This window comes from Schistocerca serialis, chromosome 4 (genome assembly GCF_023864345.2).
Source record: "Schistocerca serialis cubense isolate TAMUIC-IGC-003099 chromosome 4, iqSchSeri2.2, whole genome shotgun sequence".
Lineage (NCBI taxonomy): Eukaryota > Metazoa > Arthropoda > Insecta > Orthoptera > Acrididae > Schistocerca > Schistocerca serialis.
In genome coordinates, this window is record NC_064641.1 from 835,130,109 (window position 1) to 835,148,220 (window position 18,112).

The window sequence follows — 18,112 nt, forward strand, 5'->3', positions numbered from 1 at the left end:
ATTTCAGTGACTTATTGTTTCCGCTTTCATAATTATAGCTTCGGGATTGATGTCTATGTTGGAATTATTTTCACAGACGTGAACTCGTATGTGGAACGCGTTGAGGCATTTTGTTCGTGACTCACGAACTGCGTAATGGAGAATGCGCGAAGCTCGCTGTTAACACGTGCGAGTATGTCACATAAGCAACTGCATCCGCAGCTCTGCGAGGAAAAAAGTTACTGGTCGCGTTTTTTGACCACCGTGACTAACTAGTCGCGTACCACGATGACGACAATGAGTTAGGCAACTGCCGCGGGGCGAATAAACGCGCGACGGTTCTGCAGGGAGGGGAGACACCGCAGCGATGTCTGGCTGTGTGGCCCTGTCACACGGGAGGTCGTATCAGCAGGCACTGAGCACTTCCCTGCGGCCGGTCTTCGGTGCAAAGAGCCGAAGTCGTGCTCATCGTAGCCTGTCTTCGGCACACAGAACAGAAAGACCACCTGTGGTAGCTGAACTGACTTTCAGGCAACATTCTTCACGGTAAACGATAACAGCCAAACAGTTGCAGGATAAAGATTTATTGAAATCCTTGACCACAGTTTCGGAATATCTAAATATACCTTCATCAGAAGCAAAAATACACTGGAACAGGACGACACCTTCATTAGCAAAAACTAAGCACCAAAACTGAGAAAGAAAAAGAATTTTTTTTTTCTTTATTGTTATTTTAAAACCTGTACAACAGGCAGGCTGTCAGCAGCATTCTACGCTGCTCTTCAGCCATAGAATAGACAATGAGAAAAAACAGAAATAATACACATAAGTTATATAATGGCGGGTAATAAAACAGTAGACACATAAATACAAACACGGAGCCGTTCACACTCGAAGATAATCCACACTACAATCTGTTGACACGACGCACAAACACTGAAGATGTCGATGGCACAGGTGTGACGGTGAACACTGAACACAAAACACGACGGCACACACGAGACACTGATGGCGATGATCTCCAGTGCGCGAATGTCCACGTAGCGTGTGCGAGTCCGAGGATCTGCCAAGAGGGGAGAAAGGGTGAGGGGGGGGGGGGGCGAGAGGGGAGAACAAAGACGCCAATGGTAGAGGAGGTGGGAGGAGGAGTAGAGAGACAGGGGAGGGGAAGCCCGGGGGAGGAGTGGGGAGAAATGGAGGAGGGAGGGAAGGGGGAGAGAAGGGAGGGAGGATGGGTGCCCAAAGGAACAAACACAGGAAGAGGGAGGGAGGATCAAAGTTGGTAGGAGGGGTAGATGGAGGGGAGGAGGGCATCATCAGGGAGGGGCAGCTGGCGGAAGCCACCTTGGGAGAGGGTAAGGAGGGTGGAGAGATGGAGAGCAGGTGGGACGTGGGAATACAGGCGGGGGTGGGAGAGGACGGGGGAGACAAGCGGGTGAGGAGGATCGAGTTTACGGGAGGTGTAGAGGATCCGTATCCTTTCGAGGAAAAGGAGGAGGTGGGGGAATGGAATGAGGTCGTACAGAATTCGCGTGGGGGAGGGGAGACGGGAGACGGATGCGATAGGCGAGGCGGAGAGCATGGCGTTCAAGGATTTGAAGGGAGAAAAAGAAAAAGAAAAAAACACTTATACCTTAAGTACGGTAAAATTACCAAAGTATTACAAGCACAAAACACTTACTAAAATACCATCCTACAGTGGAGATACATAAAACAATCGTGCCAAAGGCGTCGTCAGTAGTTAAAACATCATCTCCATTTGTACAACATACTTATGAAGAGAAGGTCGATGCAAACACGGCATAGCAACAGTACTTCGCCTGTGAACTAGCGTGAAGAGGGTGTGGAAGACTGTTTCACCGAGAGAGGGCACTTCTGGTATGCGCGAGACACTCGCTCACGTTAAAACCCATGGATACACATTCATGCGCATCAAAATTTTTAAAAAGTTGTGCTAATTCAAACCTTCTGTCTTAATAAATAAAACATTAGAACCATTTAAAAACACCTACATACAATAGAAAATATGAAACCAATTTACCTCTGTCCTGGTGTCACTGAGGAACACATCTAACGAGAGAGGGCACTAGTGTTATGCGCGAGAATTTCGCGTAACTTAGAGTCATTTACATAGTAGCGAAAACAACCAAAATGTTATAGTAAAACGAAACCATCTGTCGTCGTGAATAAAAACATAACAGAATCATTTAACCACACACACACACACACACACACACACACATCGAAAGCCACGAACAGCAAACATCAAAATACATAAAATCCCAACAAGACAGGAAAGGCGCATCTCACCAGCATCAACAGCAAGAAAACTAACTTTTAGTCAGCCAGACTATATTACATTAGACCAAGGAGGGGTTTGAAACTACACAAAAAACTTTTGTTTCTAAGCTGCACCTGTTCATTGAGAATAAAACCATCTTTTTGAGACAGATGCTTGAAGATCTCTAATTCCTCGAGCAGGTCCAGTTTGTAGCCCTTACTTACTTCGTGTAGCAATTCTACCTCATCCAATTTACGTGTCGTATGCTGTAAGAGCCATACACGTTCAGCAAACGTGGAATTATACACGTTTTCCCCATTTTTCCTAACATGTGTTCTTTATATCTTACTTTAATGGGTCTACCTGTCTGTCCAATGTAATAGTTTGGGCAGTCGTCACAAGTAATTTTGTAACTCCAGATTTAGTGCCAAGTTCTTCCCGTGCCCCAATAGAATGAATAGAATAAACCCCATCGAGCACGTCTGGGGTGCTCTCGGTCGACGTATCGCTGCACTTCTTCAACCCCCTGGGACACTTCAGGAGCTCCGACAGGCACTGGTGCAAGAATGGGAGGCTATAACCCAGCAGCTGCTCGATCACCTGATCCATAGTATGCGGCCCGCGTACGTGTGCATGGTGATCATATCCCATATTGATGTCGGGGTATATGAGCAGGAAACAGTGGCGTTTTGTAGCACATGTGTTTCGGGACAGTTTTCTCAACTTATCACCAATATTGTGGACTTATAGATATGTGTCATGTGTGTTCCCTATGTGCCTATGCTATTAGCGCCAGTTTTGTGTAGTGCCACGATGTGTGGCACCACATTCTTCAATTATCCTTAATTTATGAGCATGAGTGTAGTTTGAACAGTCAGACAAGGAACAGTTCCAAAGTATTTACGTACTTTGCATTTCCGCAATGAAACTTTCTATGTCGAATATAATTTTCTCCATCTGACACGCACAGAAAACCTTTACTATGCTGTACACTAATGATAAACAGTGGACAGTTATCAGAAACAACAAAAAATATGTACTGAAACTACGCAGGAAGAATGATAAGCTGTGACACACACGATTGTCGGCAAACGCCTCACTGCCTCCGGCCTGAACTGAGGCTCTCATCTGATTGCTTTGTGTAAAGCGAGCTGCGGCGATGCACTTGACACGCTGCAACGGCGGCTACAGTTAGCCGAAGACAGAGCTCTATCTTTCTCGCGTAAAAGAACGCGTAAGGTCCAGTGTAAAGCGAATCTCTTCGGCCCTCAAAATTTAGATGCACGGCCTCCCGCGTGAAAGAGCTCTTAGCGGCTATAAGACTTTGTCAAGTTGTATTTTGCCAACATCGATTAAGTCAATCACAGAATTTTATGTAATACAGTCTCATGCCAGAGACGTGAAACGTAATTCCAGTCATGTTTCCAGTACAGATTTCCGATTTTATCGAGGAACTTTATAAACTCTCGAGCAACGCAGACTCCGAAGTACGACCTATAATTAACAAAATTCTAATCATAAAGGGCAATCGTCGATAATTTGCAGTCACTTGCTGTTTCATCCGTCTAAGTACGGTACAATTTTGTGTAAGAACTGTCATTTGTAACGCCTTTACTCCGCCTAATTATTTTGTTCTACTTTCGTTTGTATGCATTTTCGCAAGTTCTTTGGACAACTGTGTCTGTATGGTATCTTTTAAACTTGAACGTCATTTTTGTGATTAAGGTTATTATCTTCATTAGTAACGATTATGATATCCAACAATCGATGTATCTCACTCGATAGATGTCAGGCAGTAGGCCAACGTTTACTCTGTTTACCTCTTTTGTTGAGCGACCCTGTCTGGGCAGTCCAGTGTGTGCAGCATCCCGTGTTGGCTACCCTAACAGTTCGTTCACCCGTCTCACTATGATACTGAACGGGCGCTGAAGACCTTGCTGTCGTGCGCCCACAAACCCCTCTACTACTACTACTACTACTACTACTACTACAAGTTCGCTGTGCTTCGGGCAGGCAATCGGCAGAGTGTTGTGTGTCCTCGCCATTTTCCAAAATGTACTTTAATGTTACGTAAGATACTTAGACTTTTTAAGTTATGGCATTGGCATAATTCTGTCATGATCTGTTATGAAGAGTGTTGATGGTCCGAGTTACGTATCATTTATTAGCAGTCCGAAGACTGATTTGACGCAGTTGTCCATGCTATTCTACCCTGAGCAACCCTCTTCATCGTCGAATAACTACTGCTGCAGTCTTCATTCTTTTGGATCTGCTTAGTGTATTCATCTCTTGGTTATCTCTACAGCTCTTACCCTGTACATTTCCCTCCAATACTAAACTGGTGATCCCTTGAGGACTCAGAATGTATCCTACCTCTCGATCCCTTCTTTGAGTCAAGTTCTTCCATAAATCTACTTCTTCAACGATTCTGTTCGGAACCTCCTTATTAGTTACTTCATCCACTGTCTAATCTTCGGCATTCTTCTGTAGCATCACGTTTCAAAATATCCTCTTCTCTTCTTGTCTGATCAGTTTATCTACCACGTTTCATTTCCATACAATGCTACACTCCAGACAAAATCCTTCAGAAACGGCTTCCCAACTCTTAAATTTATATTCCACCTTATTTGTAAAGATCCATCTTGATCACAAAAATTGTACATTTCACAATTACCGGTTTCAGCCATTGCCATCTTCAGATATGTGACCAATTAAATTAACAGTAGCATGACCAACTAAGTTCACTTAGCTACAGCAAAAATCTACTCAGACCTAGTGATACAAAAGAACCATAAAAATATTAACATGTTAACAGTTATACATAACAACCTTACTCGTACATAACACAAAAGTATTCTGATATCAACGTCAACATCCATATACGTAAGTACACAGTAAGTGCTAGTGATGGCCTGGATACATCCGTATTTATATGAATAACTGAGGCCAGTAGAAGGCACTGACGCCTGGGTACACGAGTAACAAGTATCGTATCTTCAATACTAAAAATTCAGTTTGCGTGGTCATTAATTAAAGTTACTTCATGTGGCAAGAAGAGCGTCTGACAATGAAACATCAACTGACATAAAATATGTGGGAATAAAATTCATATTTAAAATCCACATAAAATATACAAACAATAATAATAGAAAGCTACTAGCCTGGCAAAGTAAATAACACCTAAATGTGTAAAAACCAGTATAAAAAGTAATATCACATCTATAAATCAGGGTCTCCCAGCATGACAAAGCCATTCAACATAACCGTAAGTTACAAGTTCTTGGAGTGGAATCTTAGTGGTGCCACCTCGTGGCTTCTCTGTAAGTAGTTTTAGTTTTTCTGTGGCGGACCTTTGCGGAAGAAAGACCCAGTCTCCTGCGATGCTCGACGCTGCTCAAACTAGTAGATTTCTGAATACATCAAAATAATCATTCAGGTTAAATCCATTCTGGCCATTCAACAGTAAGCCTGGTTGCCGTTTTGTATGTACGTAAATTTCCATTTCTTACAGTAGGTTCAATAATTGTCCTTTCGGTGTCAAATGAAACACTTCCACATTATCCTCTATATTTCCTGCCACATGTTTTTCTTTATCCATATGTGCATCGAGTGCTTTCTTATTTTGGTTACTTGTGTGAAATTTCTTCCCGACTGAATTCGGTATAGCCTACAATCCTGTTCACTCCCTTCTCATCCAGTGTTTCCCTTTCGGCCCCCTTGACTGTTATAACTGCCGTCTGGTTTGTGCACAAGTTGTAAATAGCCTTTCAGTAAGGTACTGTATTATACCCCTTCTGCCTTCAGAAGTTTAGACAGCGTATTCCAGTCAACATCGTCAAAAGCTTTCTCTAAGTCTACAAATGCTATAAACGTAGGCTTGCCTTTCCTTGACCTATCTTCTAAGAGAAGTCGTAGGGTCAGCATTGCGTTGCGTGCTCCGACGTTTCACCCCATTCTTCTGTAAATGATTCGTGTTAATATTTGCCAGTCATGACTTATTAAACGTCTTATCGTTCGATAAATTTTTTTGCTTTGGAATTGGAATTACTACAGGAGTGTATTCGCCTGTCTGATACATCTCATGCACGACGTGGAATAGTTTTTACATGGCTGGCTCTCCCAGGGAAACCTCTAGTTCAGACGGAATCTCATCTGTTCCAGGGACCTTGATTTGACGTAGGTCTTTCAGTGCTCTGCCGAATTATTCTCGCAGTTCCGTATTTCATCTTCATCTGTGTCCTCTTTCCATTCCACAATACTGCCTTGAAGTTCCTTTCCCTTGCGTAGCCCCTCTATGTTCTCGTTCTACATATCAATTAGCCGGCCGCGGTAGTCTCGCGGTTCTAGGCGCTCAGTCCGGAACTGCGCGACTGCTACGGTCGCAGGTTCGAATCCTGCCTCGGGCATGGATGTGTGTGATGTCCTTAGGTTAGTTAGGTTTAATTAGTTCTAAGTTCTAGGGGACTGATGACCTAAGATGTTAAGTCCCATAGTGCTCAGAACCATTTGAACCATTTTTTTGAACCATATCAATTTCCCCATCTTCGCTTAGAACTGGTTTTCCATCTGAGCTCTAGATATTCACGCAGCTGATTCTCTTTTTCTCCGAAGGATCTTTAACGTTCCCGTAAGAGGTACATATCTATCCCTTGCTTATATATGCTTCTAGATCCTTTATTCGCTCTCTAGCCAGTCCTGCTTAGCCATTTTGCACTTCCTGTCAATCCCTTTTTAGACATCCGTATTCCCTTCAGCTGCTTCACTTGCCACATTTTTAAAAATATTTTCTCCTTTCATGAATTGAATCCAGTATCTCCTGTGATAAGGATTTCCGTCAGAACTTGTCTTTTTACATATTTGATCATCTGTTGCCTCCACTATTTCATCTGTCAAAGCCACCGATTCATCTTCTACTGTATTCTTCTCCCATGTTTCATTCAGTGGTTGTCTAATGCATCCTTTGAAACTGTCAACAACTCTGGTTCGTTCAACTCATCCGTACCCCATCTCTTTAATTACCTACCTCACTGCAATTTTTTCAGTTGTACGCTACAGTTCCTAACCAATAACTTGTGAGTAGAGTCCACGTTTGACCCTGCAAATGTCTTACAGTTTAAAATCTGGTCCGAAATCTAACTTACGTGTAAGGCACTGTAGCTTTTAATTTTATTTAGCTACACGTAACATAATAATGTTCATTATACGAAATCGCTCGTGGCGTAATAAATGCACTTTAATACAGCTGTGGTGGTCCCTGTTAATAATGTCAGATTGGGATAAAGTGTACTATATTCTTGGATATGCAAGTGATTAGCACTAACTAGGAGAACACGGAAAGTGCCATCACCCCATTTGACAGGAACTTCGCTCAGTGGAAGAGGAGTCAAAATAAGCAAAAATGTGTCTCGACTTATCCATAGATACTCGACTGTTTCTGAAAAAACGACGGTCAAAGTTTTCAACACGCTTTCGAGGCATTTTATGTGCCTTTTACACGCGGCTTCATCAGATGAAATAATGGCTCAGTGGTTAGTGCCGCGGCTTCTTAATTTTGCACCCCCTGTTCGAAAACCGCGTATTGTTTTTGTTTAATTTATTGTATTTTATTTTCATTGTTTTCATTGATGTACCTATGTCCGTAGAAGATTACTACACGAATGTTTCCTATCAAATTAGGGGATACAAGGGCGTTACATTAATTGTAGAATTACAACTGGATTTCACAACGTGTCACACATTTATTATAAAATATATGTGTGTGTTGTATGTTTAGGGGTTATAATCTTTTTAAATTCTGATATTTCATCCTCATTCCAATTCTTATATAAATTTTTATATTTTATCTATGTTTATTATTCAGCAAGATTTGGTGCATTCCGCTGATTGATACCAATCCTAGAAACATTTGAAACACAGATATAGCGAACACCATGAGCATTGCGCGAAGGCAAGTTTGCCACTATGACATTTCTTTGTATGTATCTCACTCGAGATAGAAACGTCGTTAACATTGGTGAAGGCATAGCACTTTGGCAATAATTTCGCTACAAATCATGTATAACGGATCACTTTTCAGAAAACTGGCGTTTGGAATCGATTATGAATCACACTACAGGAATTTCATCGAAAACAATTTCAAATAATTTTCTTATTCTTTTCGTTTTTTATTTCATTCATCTGACGTACAATTAGTAGACGAATAAGGACAAAGTTACATCAATATACACTAGAAAACATTCGTCTGGTACTCTGCTGCAGACAAGGATATATAAATGAAAAACAAACATAAAAGTAATAGTCGGGTTTCGAAGAAGGGGCGCAAACCACTCTGCCACCATTTCTTCTGAGGATATCGCGCCGCGTAGGACACAAAAAGTACCTCGAAAATATCTCAAAAACATTGTCAATTTTTCAGGAACAGTCGAGTATCTGCGGATAAGCCAACACATGTGTTCGCTTATTTTGACTCCTCTTCCACTGAGCGAAGTTTCTCGGAAGCTGGGTTATGGCGCTTGACGTGTCCTCCTCGTAGGTAGGTAGAAGTAACGTCATTTACATTATGTATACAGGGTGAACGCTAATATAACTGACAAACTGCAGAGACGGGTTCCTGACTTGGAAATGGAGGAACAAAGGTCCTGTGAACATGTGTCTGGAAACGCATCTTTGCCACGGTAGATGGCGCTGACGGACGAACGTTCCTTTAACCACGTACCGTGTATTGCAGGCTGTGTGATTGACGCAGCGACCTGTAAGCAGCGGAATGGTCCGGTACTCATGTCGGGAACAAGCCGAGATGGTGTTTGTGTACGACCAAGCACATGGAAACGGTCTAGAGGCAGCACTGCTATACATCACACAACGTTTCTAGCGCTTTTTTGGCATCTGTGTGATTACGTGTCCTTTCAGACAGACGAACAGGGAGGCTGCAGACAGTGCATACGCCAGATTTGGAGGACCGGGTTCTACAGAATACTGAGACGAACCGTAGTACAAATTCCAGGCAATTGGCCCGCCAACATGGTGTATCCTACATGACAACTGCTACCATGGAGGCCACTTTGAACATCTCTTTTGACGTTGGTGCAATGCAACCCTGGGACGATTTGTTGTCATTGAACGCACACCATCCATTTTCGGACGCATGGTCTTTGGGCCTTTTTTCCTCCATTTTCAGTCAGGAATCTGTCGCTGCAGCTTGTCAGTTATATTAATGTTCACCATCTATACGGAAAGATTTCGCAGAAGATTTCTCATTCAGAAATCATATTTGAATGTTGCTTGTTAGTGAGAAGATAGTGTCATGCCACCTGTAAGAGGGAAAAGCCTGTACCAGCAGGTCTCGGAATTCTACAGTGACAAGATCATGGCCTATCGAACTGCTGTTTATCCTTCAGCGATATGCTTACGTTGGTGGGGATACACCGACTGTAATGTGAATGTGAAATGAATAGCCGGCCGAAGTCGCCGTGCGGTTCTAGGCGCTACAGTCTGGAGACGAGCGACCGCTACGGTGGCAAGTTCGAATCCCGCCTCGGGCATGGATGTGTGTGATGTCCTTAGGTTAGTTAGGTTGAATTAGTTCTAAATTCTAGGGGACCGATGACCTCAGAAGTTAAGTCGCATAGTGCTCAGAGCCATTTCAACCATTTTTTTGAAATGAATACGTTCTGGGCCACACTCAACGTTATGCAAGATATCAGGGGCCCCGCCCTACTTTCGCGTGAGAGGGATGGCGTTTTGTTCGCTCAGATGTGCAGAGTCGCACAAAAGAAATTTGTGGTAAGTTCTATGGGACCAAACTGCTGAGGTCATCGGTCCAAAAGCTTACACACTACTTAATCTAACTTAAACTAACTTATGGTAAGGACAACCACACATCCAAGCCCGAGGGAGGACTCGAACCTCCGACGGGGGGAGCCGCGCGAGCCGTGACAAGTCGCCTGAGACCGCGCAGCCACACCGCGCGGCACGTACCTTGAGTCAGCAACGAGTTCGTCCGCAGCAAGACAAGTGTCCAATGCGACGATGGTAGGAGCACTAGGGAGTGTCAGCAGGGCAACCATTACTGCGGCTTTACTCAACGCGGCAGCAGAGAGAGGCACGACAGTAGTGCGGCCGGCAACACTGGACACAGTTGTGGCGCCATTGTCGTCTCTTCAGACGACTTCGGTCCTGCTTACAGCATCACGATGGATTTATGATTGAGTGGAGGCTCCGAGCAGAACTAACGTTGGCAGATTGCATTCGTCATTGTCAGGCATGCCCAGCACTTTGCGTGATGGTAACCGATCCACTGGGTACGCAACACGTACGACGCTTATTTGGATAGCCAATAATTTTATCAGTAGCCTTTATGTATCTGACTTGTTAGGGCTAGTGGCTGTTCTATGTCTTCGTCTCCGTCACATTATCTTCCAACAAGATAACGCAAGTCTACATGTTACCCTTGTTGTCTTGATCTACCTCGACAAACAGCGTTTTCGACCAGTGCCCTGGCCAGCACGTTCTCCACCCACTGAAAACATCTGGTTATGGGTCGGTGAGGGAATGGCATGCCACCATTCGCCAGCCATCATGATCGCTGAACTCTGGCGTAGAGTTGAAACAGTACAGCATGGTGTACCTGTATCTGTCGCCCAACCTTAGTCTGACTCGATGCAAAGCTGAAGGCATTGCTGCTGATGGTAGTCGCTTCTTTGTACACTAAATGTCACGCCCTGCAAACTTCCAAATCACCTGCAGATGCATGACAAAAAAAGGGAAGCATCCAGAAGACATGGTCGGATGTCAGTGTAACGCAGTACACATGCACAGCTACGGCGATTATGTAAATTATTATGGTTGCAATTCTCTGTGACAGGTAGAATGGCCACCAAAGTACAGGGTTATTACAAATGATTGAAGTGATTTCACAGCTCTACAATAACTTTATTATTTGAGATATTTTCACAATGCTTTGCACACACATACAAAAACTCAAAAAGTTTTTTTAGGCATTCACAAATGTTCGATATGTACCCCTTTAGTGATTCGGCAGACATCAAGCCGATAATCAAGTTCCTCCCACACTCGGCGCAGCATGTCCCCATCAATGAGTTCGAAAGCATCGTTGATGCGAGCTCACACTTCTGGCACGTTTCTTGGTAGAGGAGGTTTAAACACTGAATCTTTCACATAACCCCACAGAAAGAAATCGCATGGGGTTAAGTCGGGAGAGCGTGGAGGCCATGACATGAATTGTTGATCATGATCTCCACCACGACCGATCCATCTGTTTTCCAATCTCCTGTTTAAGAAATGCTTCTGCTTTAGCCTTTTCCGTAAGATTTTCCAAACCGTCGGCTGTGGTACGTTTAGCTCCCTGCTTGCTTTATTCGTCGACTTCCGCGGGCTACGCGTGAAACTTGCCCGCACGCGTTCAACCGTTTCTTCGCTCACTGCAGGCCGACCCGTTGATTTCCCCTTACAGAGGCATCCAGAAGCTTTAAACTGCGCATACCATCGCCAAATGGAGTTAGCAGTTGGTGGATCTTTGTTGAACTTCGTCCTGAAATGTCGTTGCACTGTTATGACTGACTAATGTGAGTGCATTTCAAGCACGACATACGCTTTCTCGGCTCCTGTCGCCATTTTGTCTCACTGCGCTCTCGAGCGCTCTGGCGGCAGAAACCTGAAGTGCGGCTTCAGCCGAACAAAACTTTATGAGTTTTTCTACGTATCTGTAGTGTGTCGTGACCATATGTCAATGAATGGAGCTACAGTGAATTTATGAAATCGCTTCAATCATTTGTAATAGCCCTGTACATTATTGTTGTTCGTGTTTTATGTTTCAATCACGCCTTGTAGGCTATATAAGGAGCGTGAAAGGCACAGCAAGTGGAGTGATTACTGTATAGGACATAGAGATGCTGTGTACCCCTGCGAGACAGTGTTACCAGCACCCGACAGAGTTTGAAAGGGGCCTCACTGAGGGTCTCCATTTGGCCGTCTGGTCAAATCGTGCAATATCCAGATTTGTGGGGCATTAGCATGTAGTGGTGTCGCGATGTAGCACTGCATGGGAACATGAAGGCAGCCGTCATCAGGGATCCGCTCGAGCACAACTGCCCACCATAAGGGAGGACTTTCATATTGTGCAGCAACATTCTGTGTCATCTTGCGCCACTGAGCAGAGACTAACATTAACTGGACTACAGAATTACCGTCCCATGTGTAGTCTGCATTAATACCACAATATAATCGGCTGTGACTGGAGTGGTGTCATGATCGGGAAACTTGGACTGTTGGTGAATGGCGTCGTTTATGAGTTATGGTTCTTCACTAACCTGAATTACCATCATCAGCAAGTATGGCGGCAACTTACGATGAGGTCTCATTTTCCAATGTTTTGGAGAGGCACAGCGGCAGTCCTCCTCGCTTGGGGTGCCATATGTTAGGACTTTAGGTGACAGCAGCTAGTGATTGAGTGGACTGTGACAGTACAGCTTACGTCAAGGACATCCTGGGACTTCGTGTGTTACCTCTCATCCAACAGTATTGTGGCGCCATTTTTGAACAGGACAATGCTCGTCTTCACATGGTACGTGTCTCCGCGAACGTTCTGCGTGATGTTGATGTCTCCCATCGCCAGCTAGATCCCCAGATTTGTGTGGTACCAGCTGAGACGTCAACGCCAACAAAGTGCAAGTACAGGGTGGGGCAATTAAAAGTGGCCAAGATGAGTGGTACAATTAGACGTGAATGTATGCATACGGCTACACCCCATGACGCGTACTTCACGTGTACGCCAGCCACGCGATCCACACTGGCTCAGAGCGTAGTGCGGGCTGTGTCAGTGTAAGTGGAGCAGTGCAGAGAGGACGATGGTACTCACAGTGGAGCAGCGGGTGTTCGTTGTGATAAACTACGTGACAACAAAGTCGTGTAAAGGGTGTGGTCACTTGTTTGCTGACAAGATTAATGGTGTCAAATTTAAGAAAAGAGTGCTATGCAACGCTTAATCAGACAGTATCTGTTTTGAACGAGTCAAAAAACATTCAGAAACGTGCCTGCACACCAGAAGATGTGGATGCTGTTCGGCATAAAATGCTTCAGAGTCCTATCAAATCAACGCGAATCGTGTCGCAAGTGACCGGCATATGACGTGACGTCCATCAGACGGACGAATATCCCACCTGGAGCTGCACATGCATCCCCACTCAGTGTCTGTTGTTCATTGCATTAAAACCAGCAGATGCTCCTCAGCACCTCCAGCATCCTGAGATAACAATGAATGACTCGACATGGATTTGTTCTTTTATGTCTGATGAAGACTGGTTTCACCTGAGTGGTTATGTCAACTCACAGAATCAAAGGTTGTGGGCAGCGGGAAATGCTCATAACTTCCGCGAAGTACCACTACACGATCAGAAGATTGGGGTTTGGTGTGCTGTGTCTGCACGCCACATTATTAGTCCCATTTTCTTTGATCAGACGCTGACTTCGGCGCTTTATATTGGCAACATTTTTAAACCATTTGTAGCAGCATTAACGGAGGAGAAAAAGACCTGCAATTACTTCTATCAGGATGGAGCAACTGCCCATAGAGCCAGCCGAACCTTGGAGCACATTCATACAATTTTCAGGCCTGACAGAGTTGTTAGCAGAGGTCAGATTGGTCGTGGCACTACCTGGCCATACAGGTCACATAATCTGACATTGAGCGATTTCTTTGTGTGGGAATCCCTCAAGTCTAAGGGGATCGCAACAACCCTCATAGTCTTCAAGAACATTTCGGATGATATTGCAGAAATTCCAGCCGCCCAACTACGATCCGCCTTCAGTAACGTGCTGGCCAGGGCCTAAAAGTGTCAACAGATGAATGATGGTCTCTTTCAACATCCGGTAAAGTCAGGTTAGTATTGTATTTGCTTTCCTCTGCCGTGTTTCTTTGCACCCTGGGACTCTGTTCTCCGGACCTCTTTCATTTGCCCCAGTCTGTATCCGGATATCAAATAACACATGCAAGAGATGTGGGGCATCTTGCCTCAGGAAAGGATACAGGTGCTGTATGACACCCTTCCCAGCGAATCAGTGCATGCATCTTGGCTACAGCGTCATAGTGATACGTGAGCTCGTACAGTCAAGTTCTTTACAAATTTGACTCGACTTTGTAATGACTGAAGTAAATCACATACTCTATCAGACCGTGAAGTTTCATTTCGTTTCCCCCTCCTCCTTTTGGGTGCTTCACATTTTTTTTTTTAATTTACAGGCTGTGTATTTTCTACCTAAAGCACTACACAGGGTGGTCAGATAGAATCTGAAAACCTCGTAAGGGAGTTGCTGGGTAGGTTGTGCTGAGAAATAACAGTTAAGGAAAAAATCGGTATGTTGCGCCGTTTCCGGGATAATTAGGATTGAAATTAGCCGATCAGACTGTTGTGCTCGCAAATTCAAGTGGCCCGCCAGATACAGTTAGTGTCAGTTGTTCTCATAGAGTAGATGTCAGCGCACGATACTACTCAGCCATTTGGCTCGGATCCAACTCTTACTACCGTCCCACTTCCAGTTTTTATATCGCTCTCTTGTTGGATGTTAGGAAACCAACTGAGGAACACGTTTGGCGACATCGTCTCTGGCGAGCCTCTTGAATTTATGCGCGGAACGGCCTTATAAGGTAACGTCAGTGCAAAATAACTCGGAAACGGCGCAACGTACCGAATTATTTCTCAACACAACCTGCCCTAAAACACCCTTTCCAGGGTGTTTCTGATCACCCTATATACACACAAGGTGAAAAATCCGGCCATTTGCAATTTTTCCTGGTGTTTCAGTTTTAATAAACAGCAATGTAATTAGGACGAGCCTTTATTTAGTCCTACAATAACGTTCTTGCAGTGCCGCGGCTGTCCTTTTGGGAGCGGCTCCACGCTGGCAGCAGTGACACGGAGCGCGGACAAAGGCCTGTTGCCCTGGCCAGCACCGCCTTCGTTATCTGGCCGCCTCCTACGCGCCACGCCGCTCCATCCGGTACTCTGTAGCTCTGCCTCCTCACAGCTCACTTCTCTGCCTCCGTCCGATCGCGCTCGTGTTTCCACGTTCGTCGTTGCTACCCGTGCTTCCCATAATGTTCGAAGATAGCGCCGATCACGACCAGTAACTTCTGTAGTCTCCACACAGACTGTCCCTAATGACTTATGCAGTTGTTGGTCACAATCGTTTATCATCCATACATCATGATCTTCAACTTTTCACATCCAAGTTTGTCCCACTGCTTTTTTTTTCTAATCAATTCATCCTCAGTGAGTTTCCCTTTCCTTTCTTTCGTCTTACTACATTCCGAACCCGGCCCCATTCCAGTTACATAGCAGTCATTTGTTACTCTTTTTTTTTTTTTTTTTTTTCGAAATGACCAATGCTCGTTGGCCAACCCGTAAGTTTTGTCTGCGCATTTAACGTTTCAGTTCCATACGTTATAGACCTGCCGTTTAAGGTACGTTGGAAATTTACTTCTGAATATAGCATTAAGATTCTCAAATTAACTTTAAGGTATTTCTAGCCTCATATTTGTTAAAGTGTCGATCTATTTGTATTCTCAGTTTTTCTAAGTACACAAATTCGTCTACTGTTCTTGCAACTTCATCATTAATATTTGCTACTCTTCTATCATCACAGCACTCATATCAGAACCAGACAGCGGGATAAAATTGGCCAGATGCGAATGGGACTGGCACACTGAGGGTTTCGCACAAACTTAATTAAGTACGTAGACAGTTGATCAATTCCTGGAACCGATGAGCTCAACGATTTTTGCCTTTTATCGACATTGATACTGGCAAGATATCGAATCCAGGGATTCCAAGACTTTCGGAAATGTATTATTTCAAGTTTGAAATTGTATGAAAAAGGTCAAAAGAAATACTTTTATCGTGTTATATAACTACAAAGTAACAATTTTTGGATTTTCTCCTTTACTTGTATGATGAAACCTGGCTTCTTGCCAAATTTGATGATTGTAGACCAACGGGAAGTACACTGTACATTGAGTGTATCAGAATATGTGACATAAATTGCCATATCTTTTGCTTTCACTGACTTAGAAGCTTCATTTTTTTGCATCGCCAAGGAACCATAACCTGAAAACGTGGCATAAATTTCAACTTGATACGTTCTTGGTGAAATAGAGCCACACCCCCCCCCCGCCCCCCTCGTTTCAGTCTTCTCAGTCTGTACTTTAATGATGTAATCGAATGTGTAATGATGTAATCGAATGTGAGCTGCAGCCTCGTTATATAAATTCTTCAAGGAACTGATGTAGGTAAATCTGTTCGTTGATTTTCAAGTGCTGTTTGCACGGGTTTTATTTTGCCGGAGTGAAACACTATCTCGTAGTCTATAAACCCCATGGAGAATGGTAACTGGTATAAACTGTTTCTTCCTTTAACTTCGTTGACAACTTGAAGATGCTCCATTGTGCTGAACTCATCTCTACGTTTTTTACAGCCTTGGAAGAGGTCTTCAAGTCATTGATCTATGATAAAGGGGGCATAAGTGTGAAAGGATCGGTACCAGATGACATTGCTTTGTTTGCTCCGGATCTAGAAGGACATCGGAAGACGATGGACGAGTCATACAGAGAGGGTTACAATAGGCCTGAAGATTAATTACGATAGAACGAATCTCTACTGATCGCAGACAATCGAAAACGGAGTACTGAAGACTGGAAATGAATATTTATATTTTAATGGACGCCAGAACCTTACATCTTGTAGCAACGACTTAGAAAGAAAACAGCTGTTCAAAGTGACGTCCATCAGTCTCAACGCATGCCTGTCGATGACGCTTGACACTTTACAGCATACCCTTACATATCCCTGTTCTCTGCTTTACAATGAGATAACCAGATAAGACCGTAGGACGACGTGCTATTCGCTCCATACTGGCCATTCGAGTATAACGATTGCAAATTACGCTTCAGGGAAAAATACATAGGTGCAAAATCCGATGAATGTGCTATCCGGGGGTAGGATACTGACTTTCAATCCAACAGTGAGGATTTCTGCTGTTCAGCTGCCCATGGATATTAATACCAAAGTAGGACTGTGCACCGTCACGTTAAGACGACGTTCTCTCGCGGAGAATGAGAGAGAGTACCACTAGAAATTTCTGCCGATAATGAGCACGATTCAAATGTGGTGGCAGCAAGTAAGGTCTTATTGTTACATGTGCAATGAAATGTCTCTCTAGAGAGCACTTTACTTATCCACATCAACTGAAAATTACGCGTCTTGGAAGCCTGCCATAATCCTAGTCAGGAACACACAAAGAATCACTTCAGAAAATGTCGTCAAATACACTGAGGTGACAAAAGTCATGGAATAGCGATATGCACAAGATGGCAATAGTATCGCGTGTACTAGATATGAAAGGGGAGTGCACTAGCGGAGCTGTCATTTATACTCAGGTGGTTCAAGTGAAAACGTTTCCGACGTGATTATGGCTGCATGACCGAAATTAACAGACTTTGATCGCGGAATGGTTGGAGCTAGACGCCTGGGACATCCCATTTCGGAAATCGTCAGTGAATTCAATATTTAGACATGCTCAGTGTCAAGAGTGTGCGACAGTACCAGATTTCAGGCATAACCTCTCACCACGGACAACGCAATGGCCGACGGCCTTCACTTAACGACCGAGAGCAGCGACATTTGCTTAGAGTTATCAGTGCTGTCAGACAAGCAACATTACGTGAAACAACCGCAGAAATCAGTGTGGGACGTACGGTGAACGTATCTGTTAGGACATTACGGAGAAATTCGTCGTTAATGTGCTTTGGAGCGACGACCGTCGCGAGTGCTCTTGTCAGTG

General features: G+C 44.1%; 1 protein-coding gene across 1 annotated transcript in view; it reads left to right on the plus strand.

Moving 5' to 3' along the window:
• Positions 1–18,112, plus strand: part of LOC126473451 (spondin-1) — a 223,431-nt gene that overhangs the window by 12,865 nt on the left and 192,454 nt on the right. The gene's annotated exons all lie outside the window — the stretch shown is intronic.